This window comes from Coenobita brevimanus, chromosome 8 (assembly GCF_032717465.1).
Source record: "Coenobita brevimanus isolate Jiangsu-jjx chromosome 8, ASM3271746v2, whole genome shotgun sequence".
In the NCBI taxonomy this organism is placed as follows: domain Eukaryota; kingdom Metazoa; phylum Arthropoda; class Malacostraca; order Decapoda; family Coenobitidae; genus Coenobita; species Coenobita brevimanus.
In genome coordinates, this window is record NC_136961.1 from 15,342,291 (window position 1) to 15,361,757 (window position 19,467).

The 19,467-nt window shown below is 45.9% G+C and overlaps 1 pseudogene; it reads right to left on the reverse strand.

The window, feature by feature from the left end:
- Positions 1-514: 514 nt before the first annotated feature.
- Positions 515-7,097, reverse strand: LOC145405996 (ficolin-1-like; annotated as a pseudogene).
- Positions 7,098-19,467: the final 12,370 nt, after the last annotated feature.

Consider the following 19,467-nt stretch of genomic DNA (forward strand, 5'->3'; position numbering starts at 1 on the left):
GATGAATGTTACTTTTTTTTTTTTTCAGATTAACTCCCTGTAATTTTATTCAACAGAGGTGAAACACAACAAAACCAGAGTGGATAAAATATATATATAGATATTTTTATTCTAGTTTGCTCATGGCAAGGTTTGCAGTAGAGAAGAAAGTCTAGTTTCAGAGAGGACAGAACTTACTTATATATATTTCAGATTAGACAACAGATACCAAACTCTACACAATCAGAGTCAACAGTCTTCTATGAACATCATTTTGAAAAATATCTTCCACGTTTTTGTTGCCTTCTTCTCTATTTCAGCCTCCATGCACTCATCTTAATCTTTTCCTTCTCACTGTGATGACGTCTCTGTTATCCAGACGATATTTTTTTCAGCTTTTGAGAGGCCTTATACGTGCAGGGGTTAGATGAATCTTTCATTAACCCCTTCAGTACAAGAGATCTTGCTTTGGCTGAACACAGTTGTCTGGAGATAGAAAAATTATTAAACAGATGACGCCATGGGGGTGAAGGTGTTAGTGTGGTCGGTGGCAGTCGCAGCCGTATTCCTTGATGGAGGCGTCGCATATCTTAGGCCTGATCTTGAGCTGGAGAGAGGTCACCTTCATCTTGTTGCTGAAGCAGGTCACGTCCAGGGTCTGATCGAAGCCAGCATTGGTGGGGTTGAAGTATTGGCAGTTGTAGTACCACCAGCCGCCCCTTTGTTTGGCTGCACAGTTGCCTGTGTAGGAAAGACCGTGGAATAAAATTAACTCTTTCAACACATCAATGTTTACTATAGCCTATAGTCATTATTTGTATTAGTCTCCTTGAGCGCAGAGTTGCCTGCTTATTCAAGACGTTGGTGCAAAATTAATTCTTTCAGTACAACTAGGTGTATTATTAGTTCATCTTAGTGCCCTGCTCAGCTTGGCCTCACATTTACATGATCAGTATAGACAAAGATTCTCTATTCACCCTTTCAGTACATTGATCTCTTTTTTCAAGTGAATATAGGAACAAAAAATTCCATACTTCAAAATATTCTTCTTCAAGTAACACTAAGTAATAAATGTTATAGCACCAGGGGACCAGTTCTTAACCACTGTGGAACTACACCTTATGACCGTATGGGCGAATATGGTCTCCCTCACAGTTTGCAACAAATACCCCCCACTTCTTACGCGCCTCACCTGAGTATGAATCGTGGTCCCGGTCAATCATGGTGAAGTAACGATCATCCATGTACTTGAAGCAGTGGGTGGCGCTGGAGGTGCCATGGAGCTACCTGACGGGTCCATTTTGAACCTACGGTGTGGTGAAGTAAGATCAGGTACAAAAGTTCCCTTACTATTACACTGCAGTTATTCTACTTCCCGCTTGAGGTACATCCTTCACTGTCTTCCTAGACGCATCATATCAAAAAGAGAATCGTCTACGGGCAAGGCAACATATCGAGCCTGTCTCAGCCGCTTCAGTGCGTTGATGTGCTTTACTGATTATTGTTGTTACCCCAGACAATTCAAGTCAGGTTTTATGATCTCTTGTGGTGGAGGGATAAATGAATAGCTGTGTCTAACCTCTCCTGTTTGAAAAGTTCATTCGTAGCTAAATTACATAGCATCAAGATAAAAATACCCAAATACAAAATACGCCATCGAACTGCAGAGGTTAAAACATGTCCCAAACATTCATCCTTCACTCATCATTTCATAGAGAGAACCAACTATGGGCAGAGAAGCACGTGAATCCTGTCTCATTGTAGGCGAGTTATTCAGGAGTAGAAGTGGTGACACATAAGTACGTCTCTGTTTGTACTGGTCAGTCAGTGAGGACTTCTGGACTACGGTACTATGAACTCATGATCTTTTATTTTTGGTTGTTTCGCTTGGATGGCCGAGCGTGTTAATATGTTTTCGGTAACTGCTGACTATTTCATTCACTGGAGAGGAACCCTTCATAAGTGAAATGGTATAATGAGAGAGGATGGTGTGTTGTGGGAAGGTTGGAGGGGAGGAAGGGAGGGTCGTGACAAAGCAGCAGTGGAAATGCTTCTGGAGGTTCTTTCATCGAGGCCATCTCTTACTACGATGAGACGTCAAACAAAAGTAAGATGAATAGACAGATTGGTACCTAGACAGTAACATATATATAGATAGATGGGTGAGTACGAGTAATTAGATAAATAATGTGTGTGTGTGTGTGTGTGTGTGTGTGTGTGTGTGTGTGTGTGTGTGTAAGAGAGAGAGAGAGAGAGAGAGAGAGAGGTGGGAGGACAGCAGATTCACTGGAAGATTACATAAGGAAGGGTGATGTGTCTTAGGAAGTCGAGAGAGGTCGTTACTGAGCAGGGACAGAAATGCCTAGTGGTCCAACTGTTGAGGCTCTCCTCTCACAGGAGGTGGCATCAGGCAATAAATAGTTAGACGGGTCATTAGTTACATCGGCAGGCAGAGGAAAAAACAAACTGACTAGCCTTCACCGTCTGCTACTAAGCTTATATCTGATTATCTGCCTGTACTCTTATGTAATTGTTTTGTCTGTCAGTCTCTCATATTTTTTTTCTTGATCCGTTACTGTTTACACTTAATATCTGTGTGTCTGTCTGGGTTTATCTGTTTCTTTATCTGTCTGTCAGGCTTTTTGTCTAAATCTCGTTATCAGCTTCTCTGTCTATTTCTCTCTCTATATGTATCGATGTATTTGCCTGTTTGTCATTCTTATTCTTCTTTTCCTTAATCTTCTTCTAATGTAAGTTTTGATGTGACTGATTATTCTCCTTCTTGATATGCTTGTCTGCACACACACACACACACACACACACACACACACACACACACACACATATATTGTATATATATATATATCATCTCATCTCATCAGCCGTTTCTGTGTCCACTGCAGGAACGGCCTATCCCTACCAAAGTGGGGGCGATACAGCCTATGTATCTCTACCAAGTGGCTTACGCTGTCTGGTAGAGATTGTATGTAGGGTGAGAAGTGCTTGTAAGTGTAACTGTAGTGTTAGAGTGGCTTTTGATGTGTGTGTAGTCCGTGAACCAAGTGTAATCGGCTCGCGCAATCCGAAGGGGTGCAAACATACTTTATAGTATGCGACACTGGTTCAACCACAGCACCCCTTGTGTCCGACAACGCAGTACGTGGCCAGAAGAACGCTCCCAAAGTTTATTACCCTGGCGGGGCGCTAAACCCCGTTCTTCAGTGTACGAAAACTCACAGTATATATATATATATATATATATATATATATATATATATATATATATATATATATTTCACTGCCCTGCTCCCAACTAACATCCCCCTCTCTCATATACCTCTCCACCCCATCCCTCCATATCATCCTCGGCCTCCCCCTCCCTCGTCCCCCCGCCACCTCACTCACATACACTCTCTTCGTCAGTCTTTCACCCTCCATTCTCTCCACATGGCCAAACCATCTCAGTGTGTTCCTCATAACGCTCCCTATCACATCCACATCCACACCACAACTCTCCTTTATATCCTCATTCGTCAGCCTGTCTCTCCATGTGACTCCACAAGCTCCTCTTAAATAACTCATTTCCACTGCTCTCACTCTTGACTTGTGTCCTTCCAACAACGTCCAAGCTTCACTTCCATACGTTAGAGTTGGTATCAGAATACTGTCATGTAGTAACTTTTTCACTTCCATGCTCACTTCCCTGTTTCTTATCACTGCTTTCAAAGAACCGGCAACCTTTCTTCCCTGCTGTACCCTTTCAAGCACTTCACCCTCCAAACCTCCATCCTTACTCATCACACTACCCAAGTACTTAAACGTACTCACATTTTCCAATTCCTCACCATCCAACCTCACTGTACATTCACTGACTTCACCCCTCTCAAAGACCATCACTTTACTCTTCCCTATATTCACCTTTAGATTCCGTTTCTTACACACTCTCTCAAACTCATCCACCAAGCCTTGCAGCTCCTCTTCGTCTTCACTCAACAACACAGTATCATCTACAAACAACAAAACAGAGAGTTTCCAAACACTATCCTCTCTCACCAGGGCCACTCCAACATTCACTACCCTACCTTGTACCTCTTTTATTACCCCATCCATGTACAGATTGAACAACCATGGAGACATGACACATCCCTGTTTCAACTCAACTTTCAAAGAGAAAAATTCACTTAGTTCACCATCTACACGCACTGCAGCCTTCGCACCATCGTACATACTCTTCACAGCATTCAACAACTTCCCATCTATTCCATATATTCTTAACACTTTCCATATATATATATATATATATATATATATATATATATATATATATATATATATATATATAAAGAGACAGATAGATAGGTAGATAGATAAAAATTTAGTATGTTAACTTCTGCAGCGATAATTAACCTACTAATTTATTTAGAGGGCGAACTGACCTATCATCTTCGTCCGCTACCCTGATCGTCTCGTAGGTGGCATAGTTGAGGCCGCCAGTAGCCATCTCTACGTCCAGACGGAGGGTGTACGAGCAACTGTGGGTCATCGCGTGCAAGTTCTCGTTACCTGAGAATTGGAAGAATATACAAATGAAGCTAGTGTAGGTCGTGGACAGGGCATTCCGAATTTCGTCTTACATGAGACATGGACTAGAAACATCGAGTGTAGCTTGGATAGTCAGTGTATTGCTAAGTTTTCGTTACAAGAGGCCGCGTCCACACGTATGCTCGAACAAGCGCTGGCAACATTTATGCAACACAGTCACAAACAAGCAGCAAACATGTAGGGAACAGCGGCGTTCAGATCATGTTGGCAACATCATGATGAAGTCTCGGCTGCCTCGTATGGACACACATAACCCATTGCCTCTGCTGCCGGTGGTCGAAGCTGCACTGAAACATGTTTGCATACAGCTGTCCAAATACTGCTGCAAGCACGTTCCCGAACATGTTGCCAGCCGTGTTGCTAACACATGTTTGAGCACACGTGTGGACGCGGCCTCAGACGTAAAATATATATATATATATATATATATATATATATATATAGGAAGTGGGCAAGATAATTATTCTACAGGTTTTGTTACCTAAAATGGAGATCAAACAATTAAAATATACTCAGAATGGAAACTCTATTGCCAGTTCTCGTAATCTGGGATGAGAATAAAAGAATCTGAAGTATTGGTTCAGTGGGTAGAATTTTTGCCGCCACTTTTTTTCCTGGCATTTCATGAGGAACTTAGAGTCTTATTTTATCAATTTTATAGAGAATGTTTATTATGACTGTTAAGAGTTTATACTCGTACACGCAGACTATGAAGTAAGGAACGGAGATGGATCTGAGCACGAGTGATGTTTCTTCTCCCAGGTAACACCTAGCTGCTGATTGATGCCGAAGAATCTTACCTATTTAGTATTCACTGTAGCGGTCGCCGAAGCCATCCTTGTACTCAGCCCAGGTGCGGTTGAAGTCGAGTTGATAAGTGGCGTTCTGGCGCTTGAGGAAGACTGTCCAGCCACCTCCGTCAGTCTCCATGTCGCACCACACCCACACCCCCTTGTTGCACGTGCACCTGTCGACCAGATTTTTCATTACCTCTTTCTTTTGACGTTTATTTGGAGTACCTTAGTCCTTTTCGCACAAGCATCTGGTTACGGGAATTAGTAACGCCTTTTTAAACACTTTTTAAATTATATTAAGCCCTTTCATATGAGCACTTGTTCGCCGCAGTTTGGCTTATTGTTCTGTTTGCTTTCATTTTTTCATTAAAAACCCATTTCATACGTGGATATGTTTCTTTAAAGTTATTAGTTCTATTTTATATCTTAATTAACCGGTGGGAAATTTCCCAGGGTCTTAGAGTTATTAAACTGTCTCGATTTGATTTAAGTCAACATGGGCTCGATTCAGCACACACAACCTCTGTGAAACTGATTTTGCAAGAGCAGTAGTAAGGTTAATCAGAGATACATCACGGAAAAAAAAAAAAATGAACACCAATGATACTGAGAGATGATGAAGGGTTGAGGTGTTTGCTGTTGAAGATAACGGAATCGTCATATAGAATCCTGTGAAGATTTGGAAGACAAAGAAACTGAGCTCTTAATGCAACACAAACGACAAGGTTTCATTTGTCCCAATCAATAATTAAAGACAAATTAGATATGAAGTTTGCCAAAGCCTTATCCCATGAGTACTGTAGTGTTCGCTGTAATGGACGCTGTGAGAAGTGGATGCTAAAGTGAAGCACGAGAGGATATCAAAAAGTCTCCAAACTAAAATTTAAGGGCCGTGTTATGACAAATGGGAGTCGGAATGTGTGAGTAGGTCCTGAATTTTTTACGATAATTTATTAAGCATGTAATAATGATAGAATACGGGTATATCTAACCTTTTTACTACATTCTTTCTACACACTGATATGAACTGCAGGTTGATCACATCTTTTATAAGTGTTCAGTATACGTATGACCAACTAAAATTTGAGTCTTGCTCACACTTTCCCGCATTCAGTCGTTATGATACTGTTGTCCATCTATCCATTTATGGGCAAACGCCATAATCCCGTAAGAGGTGGCCATTTGACTGAGTTATTTTTAGGGTGAGGGACACCAACCCAATTGTTGACACGTAGGGAGGAAATATAGGTTGGCTATATAGTTACCACCAAGCGTTGTAAATGGTTTCCTAGCTTAAAGGAAACTATTAGGCTTGTCACTCAATGTAAAGCCACCTGAAATGAAAAGAAGAGTAATAAGAAGTGACAGGAAAGACGGGAGAAATAGGAAGAGAGGACGGCAGGGACAGAAGAAAATGATAAAGGTTAAGGAAGAAGTAGGCAACAGTACATCAAGTGAGTGAATGAAAGTCGCCACCACCTTCCGCTATGCTGTATAATGTAAAATGAAGCCTGAATACAGGTAATACTTACAGAAGTTCTATACATGACCGTCATAAATTACAAGCTTGCTCATACTTTGGAAAACTTAGTATTTTAAACATGAGAAAGTGTCTGATAGTGTGGGTACTCACGTGAATGGATATATCACGTATACTCCACTCCAGGTATATCCTGGCATCAGGTAATCAGCGCAGTCTGCCGGCCTGGGGAAGAGAGTTATATAATTATTATTATTTTATTGCAGTCCTGGAAACCTTTTGCTACGTTGCGTGGTAATCAAATCGCCAGATCTGCCATATCTATCCTCGTTGAATCTACCACTCATCACTGTAGTTACCTTTGTCTCTATCACCATCACCACAACTGCAGCTGTTCCTTCTCACTATCATCACCACAACTAACACTGTACTACTTCACCTTCCACCAACACTACAAGTACTGTACTACTGGAGTAGTACTATTTTCTCAGTCACCATCACCACATCCATTAGCAGATCAATTTACCACCACCACCACAGTTCAACTATTCTATGTTCCATCACCATAGCTACAACTATTTTATCTGTCACTACCTCAACTACAGCTATTCTTTCTAGCATCACCACAGCTACAACTATTCAATCTAACATCACCACAACCACAAATATTTTTTCTAGCATCACCACAACTACGACTGTTCTATTTAATATCACCACAGCTACACGTACAACTATTCTATCATCACCACAGTTACAACAATTCTTCCAGTGGCGTCTATAGGTCTGTGGAAAGGGGGGGGCCACAGGGGTGAATCCAGAAATTTGTTAAGGGGGAGGCGAGCGAAGCGAGCCTCTTCAGCTGGGGGTCTGGGGGGGCGGTGTAAGCCGCCCCATGAAATTTTTTGGAAATCAAGCACTATTAGGGGCATTTTGAGGCCTCAGGAGGGATACATTGCACTTATTTGATATTCAGTGGCAAAACAATATAAAGAAGTTTAAGTATCTTGGCTGAAACAAAAATAAGTTGTTTGGAAAATATTTAAATAGGGATTTCTACAGTACCCGGTATGTATAAGAAAAAAAAACTGGTAGATCATATGCAACTGTTGATTCCTACATTCCTGGAAGCTGCAATGTTCATTTTTATATGAAACATTTAAAAAAATAAATTAAAACTCGCATTTATGACTTAGAGAGAGAGAGAGTACTCTATATGAAACATTGAGCAAATTAAACTATAACTCGCATGAGAGACAGAGAGAGAGAGAGAGAGAGAGAGAGAGAGAGAGCTTACTAAAGTCGTGTGAAAGTTGTTCATTTGAAATCAAGCAGCCTATTTTTACGGTTGAATTCATTGATTACTTGTATATGTATTTAAATCTGCAGATATGTAGGCCTAAAGGTACAAAAGGGGGGGGGCATGGCCGAGTGCCCCCCCTCCTATATACGCCACTGAATTCTTCCTATCATTACCACAGCTACAACTGTTCTGTCTTGCATCACGACAACTACAAAATTCATACTCTTTCTAGTCTCCTCTCAATTACAACTATTCAGTCACCACAACTATAGAATCACCACAGTTACAATTAATATAACTACTATTCTAAACCATTCTCTGGAATCACCAACACAACATCTATTCTTTCTAATGTTACCACGACTACAACTCTTCTGCCTTCCATCACTACGACTAAAAGTATTCTATCTACAAAAAGCACAGATACAACTATTTTACCTAGAATCACCACAGCTACAACTGCTCTATTTAGAATCACCGCAACCACAACTATTCTATTTAGCATAACACAGCAACAACCATTTTATGTAGTGTAATGCTGGGTAGAATTAGGCTCGACTTCTCGTTCCTATTTCACCCAACGTGGAGCGGGGTCCTCTTTCGAGACCGGAGCTAGTGCAATAAAGAGAGACAGGACATAAAAACTCTCGGCAACACCATACACATCTATTACCACAATCAGACACAGGACAATTCAGCAGAGATTACAACACAATTTAGAGCAATATAAAACCTTATCTAAGATATGTGTATCTCGCAGGATACTTGCTTTCTAGATACTAATGAGGACACAACAATCCTAGTGTATTAGGAGTGCAGTAAATACAGGTGCGCGCAGAGCGCGGAGGGGAGGGGGGGGGGTTGTGATTCACTAGGAGGAGATAGGGGAGGCGCGGAGAGTGACTTAAAACGGCGAGGAGAAAGTTATGGTAATATTGGAAGATGCCCGATATTAGCAGGGGAGTTTATATGGTTTCTGTTAGTGAAGGTACTTTGGCAAATAACTCTGATTCTTGATTTGGCTTTAAGAGCGTGAGCGAGTAATAGATAGGGTTTTTAGGGGTAGCGTGCAGAGGGAGGGAATATTATTAATACTTCCTTTCTTGATATTTCCTCGTTAGAGTGGGAACATGTCTATTTAGGCACAGGCTTATTAATTACACATCTGTCAGAGAGGTCTTCCAGGTATGGTCCATAGAATCTCGCTTCACAACGCGGAACAATGGCGGAATACTCTTAATACTACTTTCACAATATTACTTCGCGGCTAGATGACATTTCTTCCTCACAGTCTTTCTTTCAGCAATGGGGATATGTCTTTATAGATATCCGGGGTGCCACTCGCACATATATTCACTCAGATCTTAGTCCACATTCTCGACCTCTAACTTCTCATTGTGATCTGTTTTACCCCGATATACATCACATAGATTCACTGCACAATACTGGTTCTAGGAGAGAGAGAGAGAGAGAGAGAGTCACACTTAACCTATATCACTATTATTACATTATCACCCGTATTCTCTGAAGAAAGAAGACGGGGGCACGACATTGGTGATCCGGCTGAGTTAGGGGCGCCGTCAAGACAGGGCGAACTGAGAGGGCACGGGGCGGCTCGCAAGGGCGTCGTCTCGTGTCCGGGACTCCCGGTGGCTTCCGGACTGGGCTCCGGCGTAAGGCCCTTGGGACTGGGGCCAAATAGGTCCCGGAACCTCTGGGTCAGGTCCCGGCGTCGTGGGGGCGTGGCGAGGTCTCGCCCGGATGTCCTAGGGAGGGCCGAGAGAGGCGACGGGCTGCGGTCTCCCACATCCAGAGGCGCCGTCAGGGGAGGACTGCGGCAGCGACTGTCACTGGGGCCCGACAGGTGTATCTGCTCTAGGGCCAGGCGTAAAGAACAGAGACCGGGGGAGGCAGGGAGGTCTGTCCGGGATGTTCTGGGACAGGACACCTGGAGTTCAATCTCCGGTCGTGGAGACGTCCCTCTCCTAGCTACGCCCTGGGAGCGACCATAGATCGTCTCTACCTGGACACTGGGGGAGCGACCATTGATCGTCTCTACCCGAACACTGTGGGAGCGACCATTGATCATCTCTACCGGGACACTAAGGGAGCGACCATTGATCGTCTCTACCTGGACACTGTGGGAGCGACCATTGATCGTCTCGACTGGAGCACTAAGGGAGCGACCATTGATCGTCTCGACCGGAGCACTAAGGGAGCGACTATTGATCGTCTCTACCTGGACACTGTGGGAGCGACCATTGATCGTCTCGACTGGAGCACTAAGGGAGCGACCATTGATCGTTTCTACCTGGACACTGTGGGAGCGACCATTGATCGTCTCGACCGGAGCACTAAGGGAGCGACCATTGATTGTCTCTACCTGGACACCGTGGGAGCGACCATTGATCGTCTCGACCGGAGCACTAAGTAAGCGACCATTGGTCGTCTCTACCTGGACACTGTGGGAGCGACCATTGATCGTCTCAACCGGAACACTAAGGGAGCGACCATTGATCGTCTCTACCTGGACACTGTGGGAGCGACCATTGATCGTCTCAACCGGAACACTAAGGGAGCGACCATTGATCGTCCCTACCTGAACACTGTGGGAGCGACCATTAATCGTCTCTACTGGAACCCTAAGGAAGCGACCATTGATCGTCTCTACCTGCACACTGCAGGAGCGACCATTGATCGTCTCTACCGAAACACTTTGGGAGCGACCATAGATCGTCTCTACCAGAGGGGCGCTGTCTGGAGTATTGTTTCTAACTCCACCCCTAGCTAGCTCAGTGATTCCGCCACGCGAAGGTAGTGTCTTTCGCCTACGGTGGCGGCGGCGTGGTGGCTGTATGTCACAGGGGCGCACGGCCCGGGCTGACATGCGTCGTTGTTGCCCGGAGTGGTGGTGGCTGGTGGCGGCTACCCCGTGGGGTCCGTGTGGGGGTGTCGGCATACTTGTGGGCGAACTCTGTTGTTCCTGGTTCGCCCTATTGTCGGGGATACTATGGTATTCTCCGGGAGTTTCCTCGGGAGTACTGTCAAAGCCACTCATTTCACCACCCTGTTCTTGTAAAAAGTCACGTCCCCGTGGCTGGAGGTGGAACGCTAGTGTGTTGGGAGTGGTGTAGACGGGCTGGAGGTGTCGCAGTGTGTTCTGCCAGGCAATAGTGTAGGAATTTTCCTCTTGTGCTGGGTCATAGGTGAGGAAGAGTGCGGAGGGGGCGGTGGTCAACTGGAGGATGTTTAACAGGTGGTGTGGCCCTCGGAGTCGGTGGTTCCTGTTTAGGGTAGGGGCCCATACGGCTCGCTTGATCCTCATGTTGCTTGGTATGGCTGTCAGTGTGGTTGGAGGCTGAATGCTGGACAGTGTGGGTGAACGCCGGGTTTCGTGTCATGGTAATGCGGCGTTGAGTCTCTGGGGAGTACAGATAGAGGGGATTTGGGCCTGATGTAGCTTGATGGTGTGAAGTCGGGTGGGTGGGCATGAGAGTCGGCCGAAGGGGGTGGTGGTGGTGGTTCTGAGGGTGGGTGTGGGTGGGGAAGTAGGCATGCGGGGTGGGCGGGGTCGGTTTGCACGGGCCGTCGCGCGCGTTGGGGGAGCGGGAGAAGGTGAGAACGTCGGAGTGGGCGTGCGTAGGTGTGGAGGGGAGAGGGTGGTGGTAGTGGGTTGTCCTGCGGGGGTGGTGGGGTGGGCGGGGCACGTGGGCTTGGGTGGAAAGGGTGAGGCGGCGGAGGGAAGGGGTGAGGGTGAGCGAGGCGTGGCGGGTGAGATGTCAGGTGAGGTGCAGGGAGTGGTGGAGGCGGTGGAGGCTGAGGTGGCAGGAGAGTTGGCTTGGAGGGTAGGTGGCGAGAAGGGAGTGCGATTTTGTGGTGCCATCCCGGTGTTTGGTGGTGGAGTGGTCTGGGCGGTAGCAGGGCTCTGTGCTAGTGGTGTGGGGTGGGCGGTGGGTACAAAGCTAGGGGATGGTGCGGGTGTGGGGGCGATGGCGAACGGTGTGCGGTGCTGAAACCGTGGTGGCCTGGCAGGGGCTGTCGAGTGGGATGTGGCAGGTGGTGTGTGCCGTCGGAGCCGAGGAAAGGTGGGGTGAAGTGTAGGGGGAGAGAGAGACGGTGGTGGTGGGGAGATGCGGCCTCCCGGGGTTGTTTGAATGCTCGGGGATGAGGAGGAGGGTGTGATAGGGAAGGTGAATGAGTTAACCGTGTGGGCGGGGAAAGCGAACGGTGGTGACGTGATGGCGGTGGGTGGCGCGGGGTGGGAGGTGAAAGGCAGTAGACGGGGGGAGGTGGTTTTAGGAAGTAGGTTAGGGGAAGATGTGGAGAGGGTCCTAGGAGGCCTGTGAAGAGGGAGGCCGGTTTTGTGTTGCGGGAGTATAGTGGTGTGTGGGGTGGGAAGGTTAGAACTAGGGGCAGGAATAGGGGAAGGTAGAACAGAAGAGATAGTGGGAGGGGAGGAAAAGGAAAGATAACGTTCTCCCCTGTCGTAGACTGGGGGAGAGGTGAGGTGGCCCCCGCCATTACGGTGGGATGCGGGGGCAGTCGGGGGGCGCTTTTTGTTTTTCCCTTTTTGTTTTTTCTTCCCCTGGGGCTTAGGGGAATTTGCGTATGGTGGGGAGGTTTGTTAGCGCCCTCGTGTCATTTGACTGCACTGGGCAGCTTCTAGCTGCTCACGGATGTCGTGGATCGGACATCCGTGGTAGCACGGAGAAAATTCCCACAGGTTGATGGTGATGAGGTCAACGGGGAATTGATTTATTTCGCCGACGCGTTAAGGGGTGGCATGGACGGCTAAAAGGCGCCTCATTAAACTGATATCTCTATCCATGTCTCCTGTTGGATCATGGATAGTGAAGTGTTGTCTTACAACACTTGGGAGTACTCTGAGGAGAGTATTAAATGTATGTTGATCCCGGGTTTCTTCATCTGCCTGCGGGTAGGCAGCAGTAACCAGGCGTCTTGCCTGTAACAGAGTATTATCTAAATCCCCGTCATATGCAAAACTATCCAATTTGGATAGAGCCACCACTTTCCCTAATGATGGGGTGATGGCTTGGACAGCGAACTTGGTAAAGTTCTGCCAGGTGAGTTCTGGGATGATTTTCGGCGCAATGTTTGCTGCGGCTTTACCCAGTAGTGGTAGTGTGACTGCAATTTTTTGTTGGTCATTTTCAAAGCCAATATCTAGTAAGGGTTTAATTATTGCAAGATATGTGTGTATGTCATACTGGTCAGGGTCAAACTTGGATAACTGAACGTGCGGTTTAGTTGCCATTTTTCCAAATATTTCCTGCTTACCTCTCTTCTACGCTCGGATCTAGAACCACCGCTGGCCACCAGTGTAATGCTGGGTAGAATTAGGCTCGACTTCTCGTTCCTATTTCACCCAACGTGGAGCGGGGTCCTCTTTCGAGACCGGAGCTAGTGCAATAAAGAGAGGCAGGACATAAAAACTCTCAGCAACACCATACACATCTATTACCACAATCAGACACAGGACAATTCAGCAGAGATTACAACACAATATAGAGCAATATAAAACCTTATCTAAGATATGTGTATCTCGCAGGATACTTGCTTTCTAGATACTAATGAGGACACAACAATCCTAGTGTATTAGGAGTGCAGTAAATACAGGTGTGCACAGAGCGCAGAGGGGGGGGGGGTTTGTGATTCACTAGGAGGAGATAGGGGAGGCGCGGAGAGTGACTTAAAACGGCGAGGAGAAAGTTATGGTAATATTGGAAGATGCCCGAAATTAGCAGGGGAGTTTATATGGTTTCTGTTAGTGAAGGTACTTTGGCAGATAACTCTGATTCTTGATTTGGCTTTAAGAGCATGAGCGAGTAATAGAGAGGGTTTTTAGGGGTAGCGTGCAGAGGGAGGGAATATTATTAATACTTCCTTTCTTGATATTTCCTCGTTAGAGTGGGAACATGTCTATTTAGGCACAGGCTTATTAATTACACATCTGTCAGAGAGGTCTTCCAGGTATGGTCCATAGAATCTCGCTTCACAACGCGGAACAAGGGCGGAATACTCTTAATACTACTTTCACAATATTACTTCGCGGCTAGATGACATTTCTTCCTCACAGTCTTTCTTTCAGCAATGGGGATATGTCTTTATAGATATCCAGGGTGCCACTCGCACATATATTCACTCAGATCTTAGTCCACATTCTCGACCTCTAACTTCTCATTGTGATCTGTTTTACCCCGATATACATCACATAGATTCACTGCACAATACTGGTTCTAGGAGAGAGAGAGAGAGAGAGTCACACTTAACCTATATCACTATTAATACATTATCACCCGTATTCTCTGAAGAAAGAAGACGGGGGCACGACATTGGTGATCCGGCTGAGTTAGGGGCGCCGTCAAGACAGGGCGAACTGAGAGGGCACGGGGCGGCTCGCAAGGGCGTCGTCTCGTGTCCGGGACTCCCGGTGGCTTCCGGACTGGGCTCCGGCGTAAGGCCCTTGGGACTGGGGCCAAATAGGTCCCGGAACCTCTGGGTCAGGTCCCGGCGTCGTGGGGGCGTGGCGAGGTCTCGCCCGGGTGTCCTAGGGAGGGCCGAGAGAGGCGACGGGCTGCGGTCTCCCACATCCAGAGGCGCCGTCAGGGGAGGACTGCGGCAGCGACTGTCACTGGGGCCCGACAGGTGTGTCTGCTCTAGGGCCAGGCGTAAAGAACAGAGACTGGGGGAGGCAGGGAGGTCTGTCTGGGATGTTCTGGGACAGGACACCTGGAGTTCAATCTCCGGTCATGGAGACGTCCCTCTCCTAGCTACGCCCTGGGAGCGACCATAGATCGTCTCTACCTGGACACTGGGGGAGCGACCATTGATCGTCTCTACCCGAACACTGTGGGAGCGACCATTGATCGTCTCTACCTGGACACTGTGGGAGCAACCATTGATCGTCTCGACCGGAGCACTAAGGGAGCGACCATTGATCATCTCTACCTGGACACTGTGGGAGCGACCATTGATCATCTCGACTGGAGCACTAAGGGAGCGACAATTGATCGTCTCTACCTGGACACTGTGGGAGCGACCATTGATCGTCTCGACCGGAGCACTAAGGGAGCGACCATTGATCGTCTCTACCTGGACACCGTGGGAGTGACCATTGATCGTCTCAACCGGAGCACTAAGGGAGCGACCATTGATCGTCTCTACCTGGACACTGTGGGAGCGACCATTGATCGTCTCAACCGGAACACTAAGGGAGCGACCATTGATCGTCTCTACCTGAACACTGTGGGAGCAACCATTGATCGTCTCTACCGGAACCCTAAGGGAGCGACCATTGATCGTCTCTACCTGAACACTGCGGGAGCGACCATTGATCGTCTCTACCGAAACACTTTGGGAGCGACCATAGATTGTCTCTACCAGAGGGGCGCTGTCTGGAGTATTGTTTCTAACTCCACCCCAAGCTAGCTCAGTGATTCCGCCACGCGAAGGTAGTGTCTTTCGCCTACAGTGGCGGCGGCGTGGTGGCTGTATGTCACAGGGGCGCACGGCCCGGGCTGACATGCGTCGTTGTTGCCCGGAGTGGTGGTGGCTGGTGGCGGCTACCCCGTGGGGTCCGTGTAGGGGTGTCGGCATACTTGTGGGCGAACTCTGTTGTTCCTGGTTCGCCCTATCGTCGGGGATACTAAGGTGTTCTCCGGGAGTTTCCTCGGGAGTACTGTCAAAGCCACGCATTTCATGTAGCATCATCACAGCTACAACCATTCTATCCACCGTCACCACAACTACCACCATTATGCTTTGCATCACCAAATTCTATTTTTTTTTTTCTTTTTTAATGTGTTCGATTCTGGGGCACGGCTTCGGGACCTATCCCAAGGCCCAGTATTCCTCCTACACACCTTCACATGTCACCACTTCGGCGCTAACACCCACCGTCCATATCGAATATATGCTAGGGCTGTCCCATGCAGGATTGGTGTACTGGTATTAGCGGGGGTATTTTTACGACATGTAGCGGAGTCTTCTGGTAGATCAGTAAAGTATGCTTTAAAAAAATGCAAATCTTTGAACTGTTCCCCGTCCCAGCCGGGATTTGATCTTAGATCCATTCGGACTGCAGGCCACCTCTCTACCGATTCAGCCACCAAAACTACAACTACCCTGTTTAGCATCACCACAACTAGAACCATTCTGGTTAGCACCACCATAACTACAACTACTCTGTATAGCATCACCATAACTACAACTACTCTGTTTAGCTTCACCATAAATACAGCTACTGGTTAGATTAACTACAACTTCTCTCTTTAGCTTCACCACAACTACAACTACTCTGTTTAGCATCACCACAACTGCAACTACACCATCTGCCACCGTCTCCATACTCACCGTGCGTTCGGAATGAGAGGAGGACGGTAAGTTGGAGGAGGGGTTGTTGGTGCTGCTGTTGTTGTATTTCCCCTGAAAAGATAACTCTGAGTTGTCCGAAATTTTGCGGTCGAATACATGACGGGCACTGGACGAACTTTGTACTGGGACTTTAATCAGTAATGGGAAAAGGTTCGTCTGAATTACTACAGTACTTCGATGATATGCTGAAGTCAAAAGAGCTGATTATTGAATATTTAAAATCGAAGTCAGGAAGTCTATATTTGTACTACTATATTGCTTGAAGATAATTTATTCCATTAATTTCAATTAATTTTCTTCATTTACTTTTTTATATGATTTGGTATATATTTGTTAAACATGAAAGGTTTTGACACAGTGTAAATTAACGGCAAGAGAAAGTCCAAAATTTGAGCTAAGTAGCCGTCCAACATTTGATTTTTATTGTATTTATTTTTACTCCTTACAACCATTCAGTTTCATTAGAAAGGGTCAGAGTCATGCATGGACGCATGCGATGACAGCCTCCTGTATATAATGAAATAAACTCCCACGAGCAACAACAAAAATCATGGTTTGGAATCGAAACCCTTTCCAACCAACTCCGGGATTCGCCAGTGAGGAAAAATAATATAAAAGTTCATCAGTTACTCACCAAGAAGAACGAGCAAATCGGTCGCTGAGATCATCTGAGTTTCTTTCAGACTCGACCTCCTTCTCATCCTCGGCTTCCCCCTTAGCCCTGACATACTCTCAGCCTTTACGTCTTCATCAGCCTTGACATCTCTCTTAACGTTTGCATCTTTTTCTTCCCCGTCCAGCTCCTGTTGCGGCAGAGGCGGGGGTGGAAAGGTTGGGTAAATACAATCCATTTACTCACAGCAGATAAGCTGAGTTATGCCCCGGCGTGAATGCTCAGACCGGATTGCGAAAAAGATGAGGTTGATAATATTGAGATGAAATGGTGAGGAACATTATTGTTTCCCGCCGCCATATCAGTTATAGTCCAATTATTCTATCCATGAACAAAAAAAATAAATTAAAGTAACTGAGCCATGCCCGGACTAAAAACTGAGCTGTGTTTGGGTGATGTGGGACTGGAATGACGCGAAAACGCTTGTTCTATGTGGCGTAGTTGCCTTTGCAGTACCTCTTCCTTAGCGATTTATTTAACATATTACACATTAATGATCTCCTATATGCGTCTTATAATCATTTTGCTAATGTCAAAGTTTATATCATTAGCCAACAGGAGATGTTACGAAATCTCCAAAGCCACTCAGAAAACAACCCTGACTGTCGTATTCCATGTGGCTTTTGAAGTTCTTGCAACACCTCTTCATTAGCAACTCATTCGGCACATTGCACTTCAGCATTCCCTCGTGAGTTACTGATACAGACTACGTCGATATCAATTTTATGAACATAGATATAGATAGATCGATAGATACCCCTCCAGTCCGCTACAGTTACCTCCTGTGTTTGTGTTTCACCAGTGGCACTAGGTTCAGTAAGAATAAGCAATAAAACGTCTTGAATCTCACCTTAGTCATCGTGCTGAGGCCGTTTCTCGCCGATCCCACAGCCACCATCGCCATCAGTAATACCAACACCAGCTTCATGACGACGCACACTGCCTCTGACACACAAAGACACAGTTGGTTACTCTCAGTATGGTGGAAACTACACATTATTATGACTTCGCAAGAATATTTGACAAGCGTCAGGCGACAAGCACTTACACCACTCTGACATTGTACGGTACTCTATAAGTCTTTATCTCTAGCCAGACGCATTAATCCCGTAAGGTGTAGCAATAAACGAATCACCTCATGTCAACCAGTGCTCCGCCATCAGGTTGCCCTGTCTCCGAGTCACATGACTCTAACTTATATACGTCTTCCCTAACCCATCTTTTTCATCCTCGGTCTCCCGTTTCCTTTTTCATTCCACCTCATTCACCTACACTCTCGTTATCAATCTCTCATTCTTCAATCTCTGCACTTGCCCAAACACTCTCAAAACATTTCTCCTAACCCTTTTCAGCACGTCCACATTAACACAGCAACTCTCCGTAAATACAGAAACTTAGAAAAAACTTTGCCAGTGATAAGGGGGAAAGACTGGTAGAAATCTTGTCAATTAACTGAAAGTGTTGTTGTGCCGTTGGTGGTGGTGGCGGCTTTTATACTCCCTGGAGATGTGTGTGTGTGTGTGTGTGTGTGTGTGTGTGTGTGTGTGTGTGTGTGTGTCCAGTACCTTTCAATAAAGCATAGTGTGTATTCTGCCGGTGTGTGTGTGTGTGTGTGTGTGTGTGTGTCCAGTACCTTTCAATTGCTTAATGTGTATTCTGCCGGTGTGTGTGTGTGTGTGTGTGTGTGTGTGTGTGTGTGTGTGTGTGTGTGTGTGTAAACCCTCGATAGCCCTTCAGCAATGTTTAGCCTGTTTATGTCGGTTTTATATCCGCATGAGTGAAACCTATTGGATTAGTGTGAATTTAATCAGAACCAATTTCACGATTCAGTTTACATTCCATTACAGACTCTCAAAATATTATGACCGTATCAGTACAACCAAATACGAAGATGTATGCAAACTCCAAATTATTTATGGCCTTTAATGGAACGTCTGTAATTGACAGATATATCAGTTTTAGTAAAGCATGCTCTTTAGTCTGTCTGACAGTTTTTATTTTATAGCAGTGTAAAATTTATCTACTTCGTCTGAATTCTATCCTTCATGTAGGTTATAGGAAGTGAATATCAAGAAGATAATTAATTACATCCACACTGGCGAAGGAAGGGCATGTGTTACGTTTTGGTTGGCATGTGTTACTTTTTGAGTGGTGTGTGTGTGTGTGTGTGTGTGTGTGTGTGTGTGTGTGTGTGTGTGTGTGTGTGTGTGTGTGTGTGTGTGAATATAATAGCACGAAAAGAGTT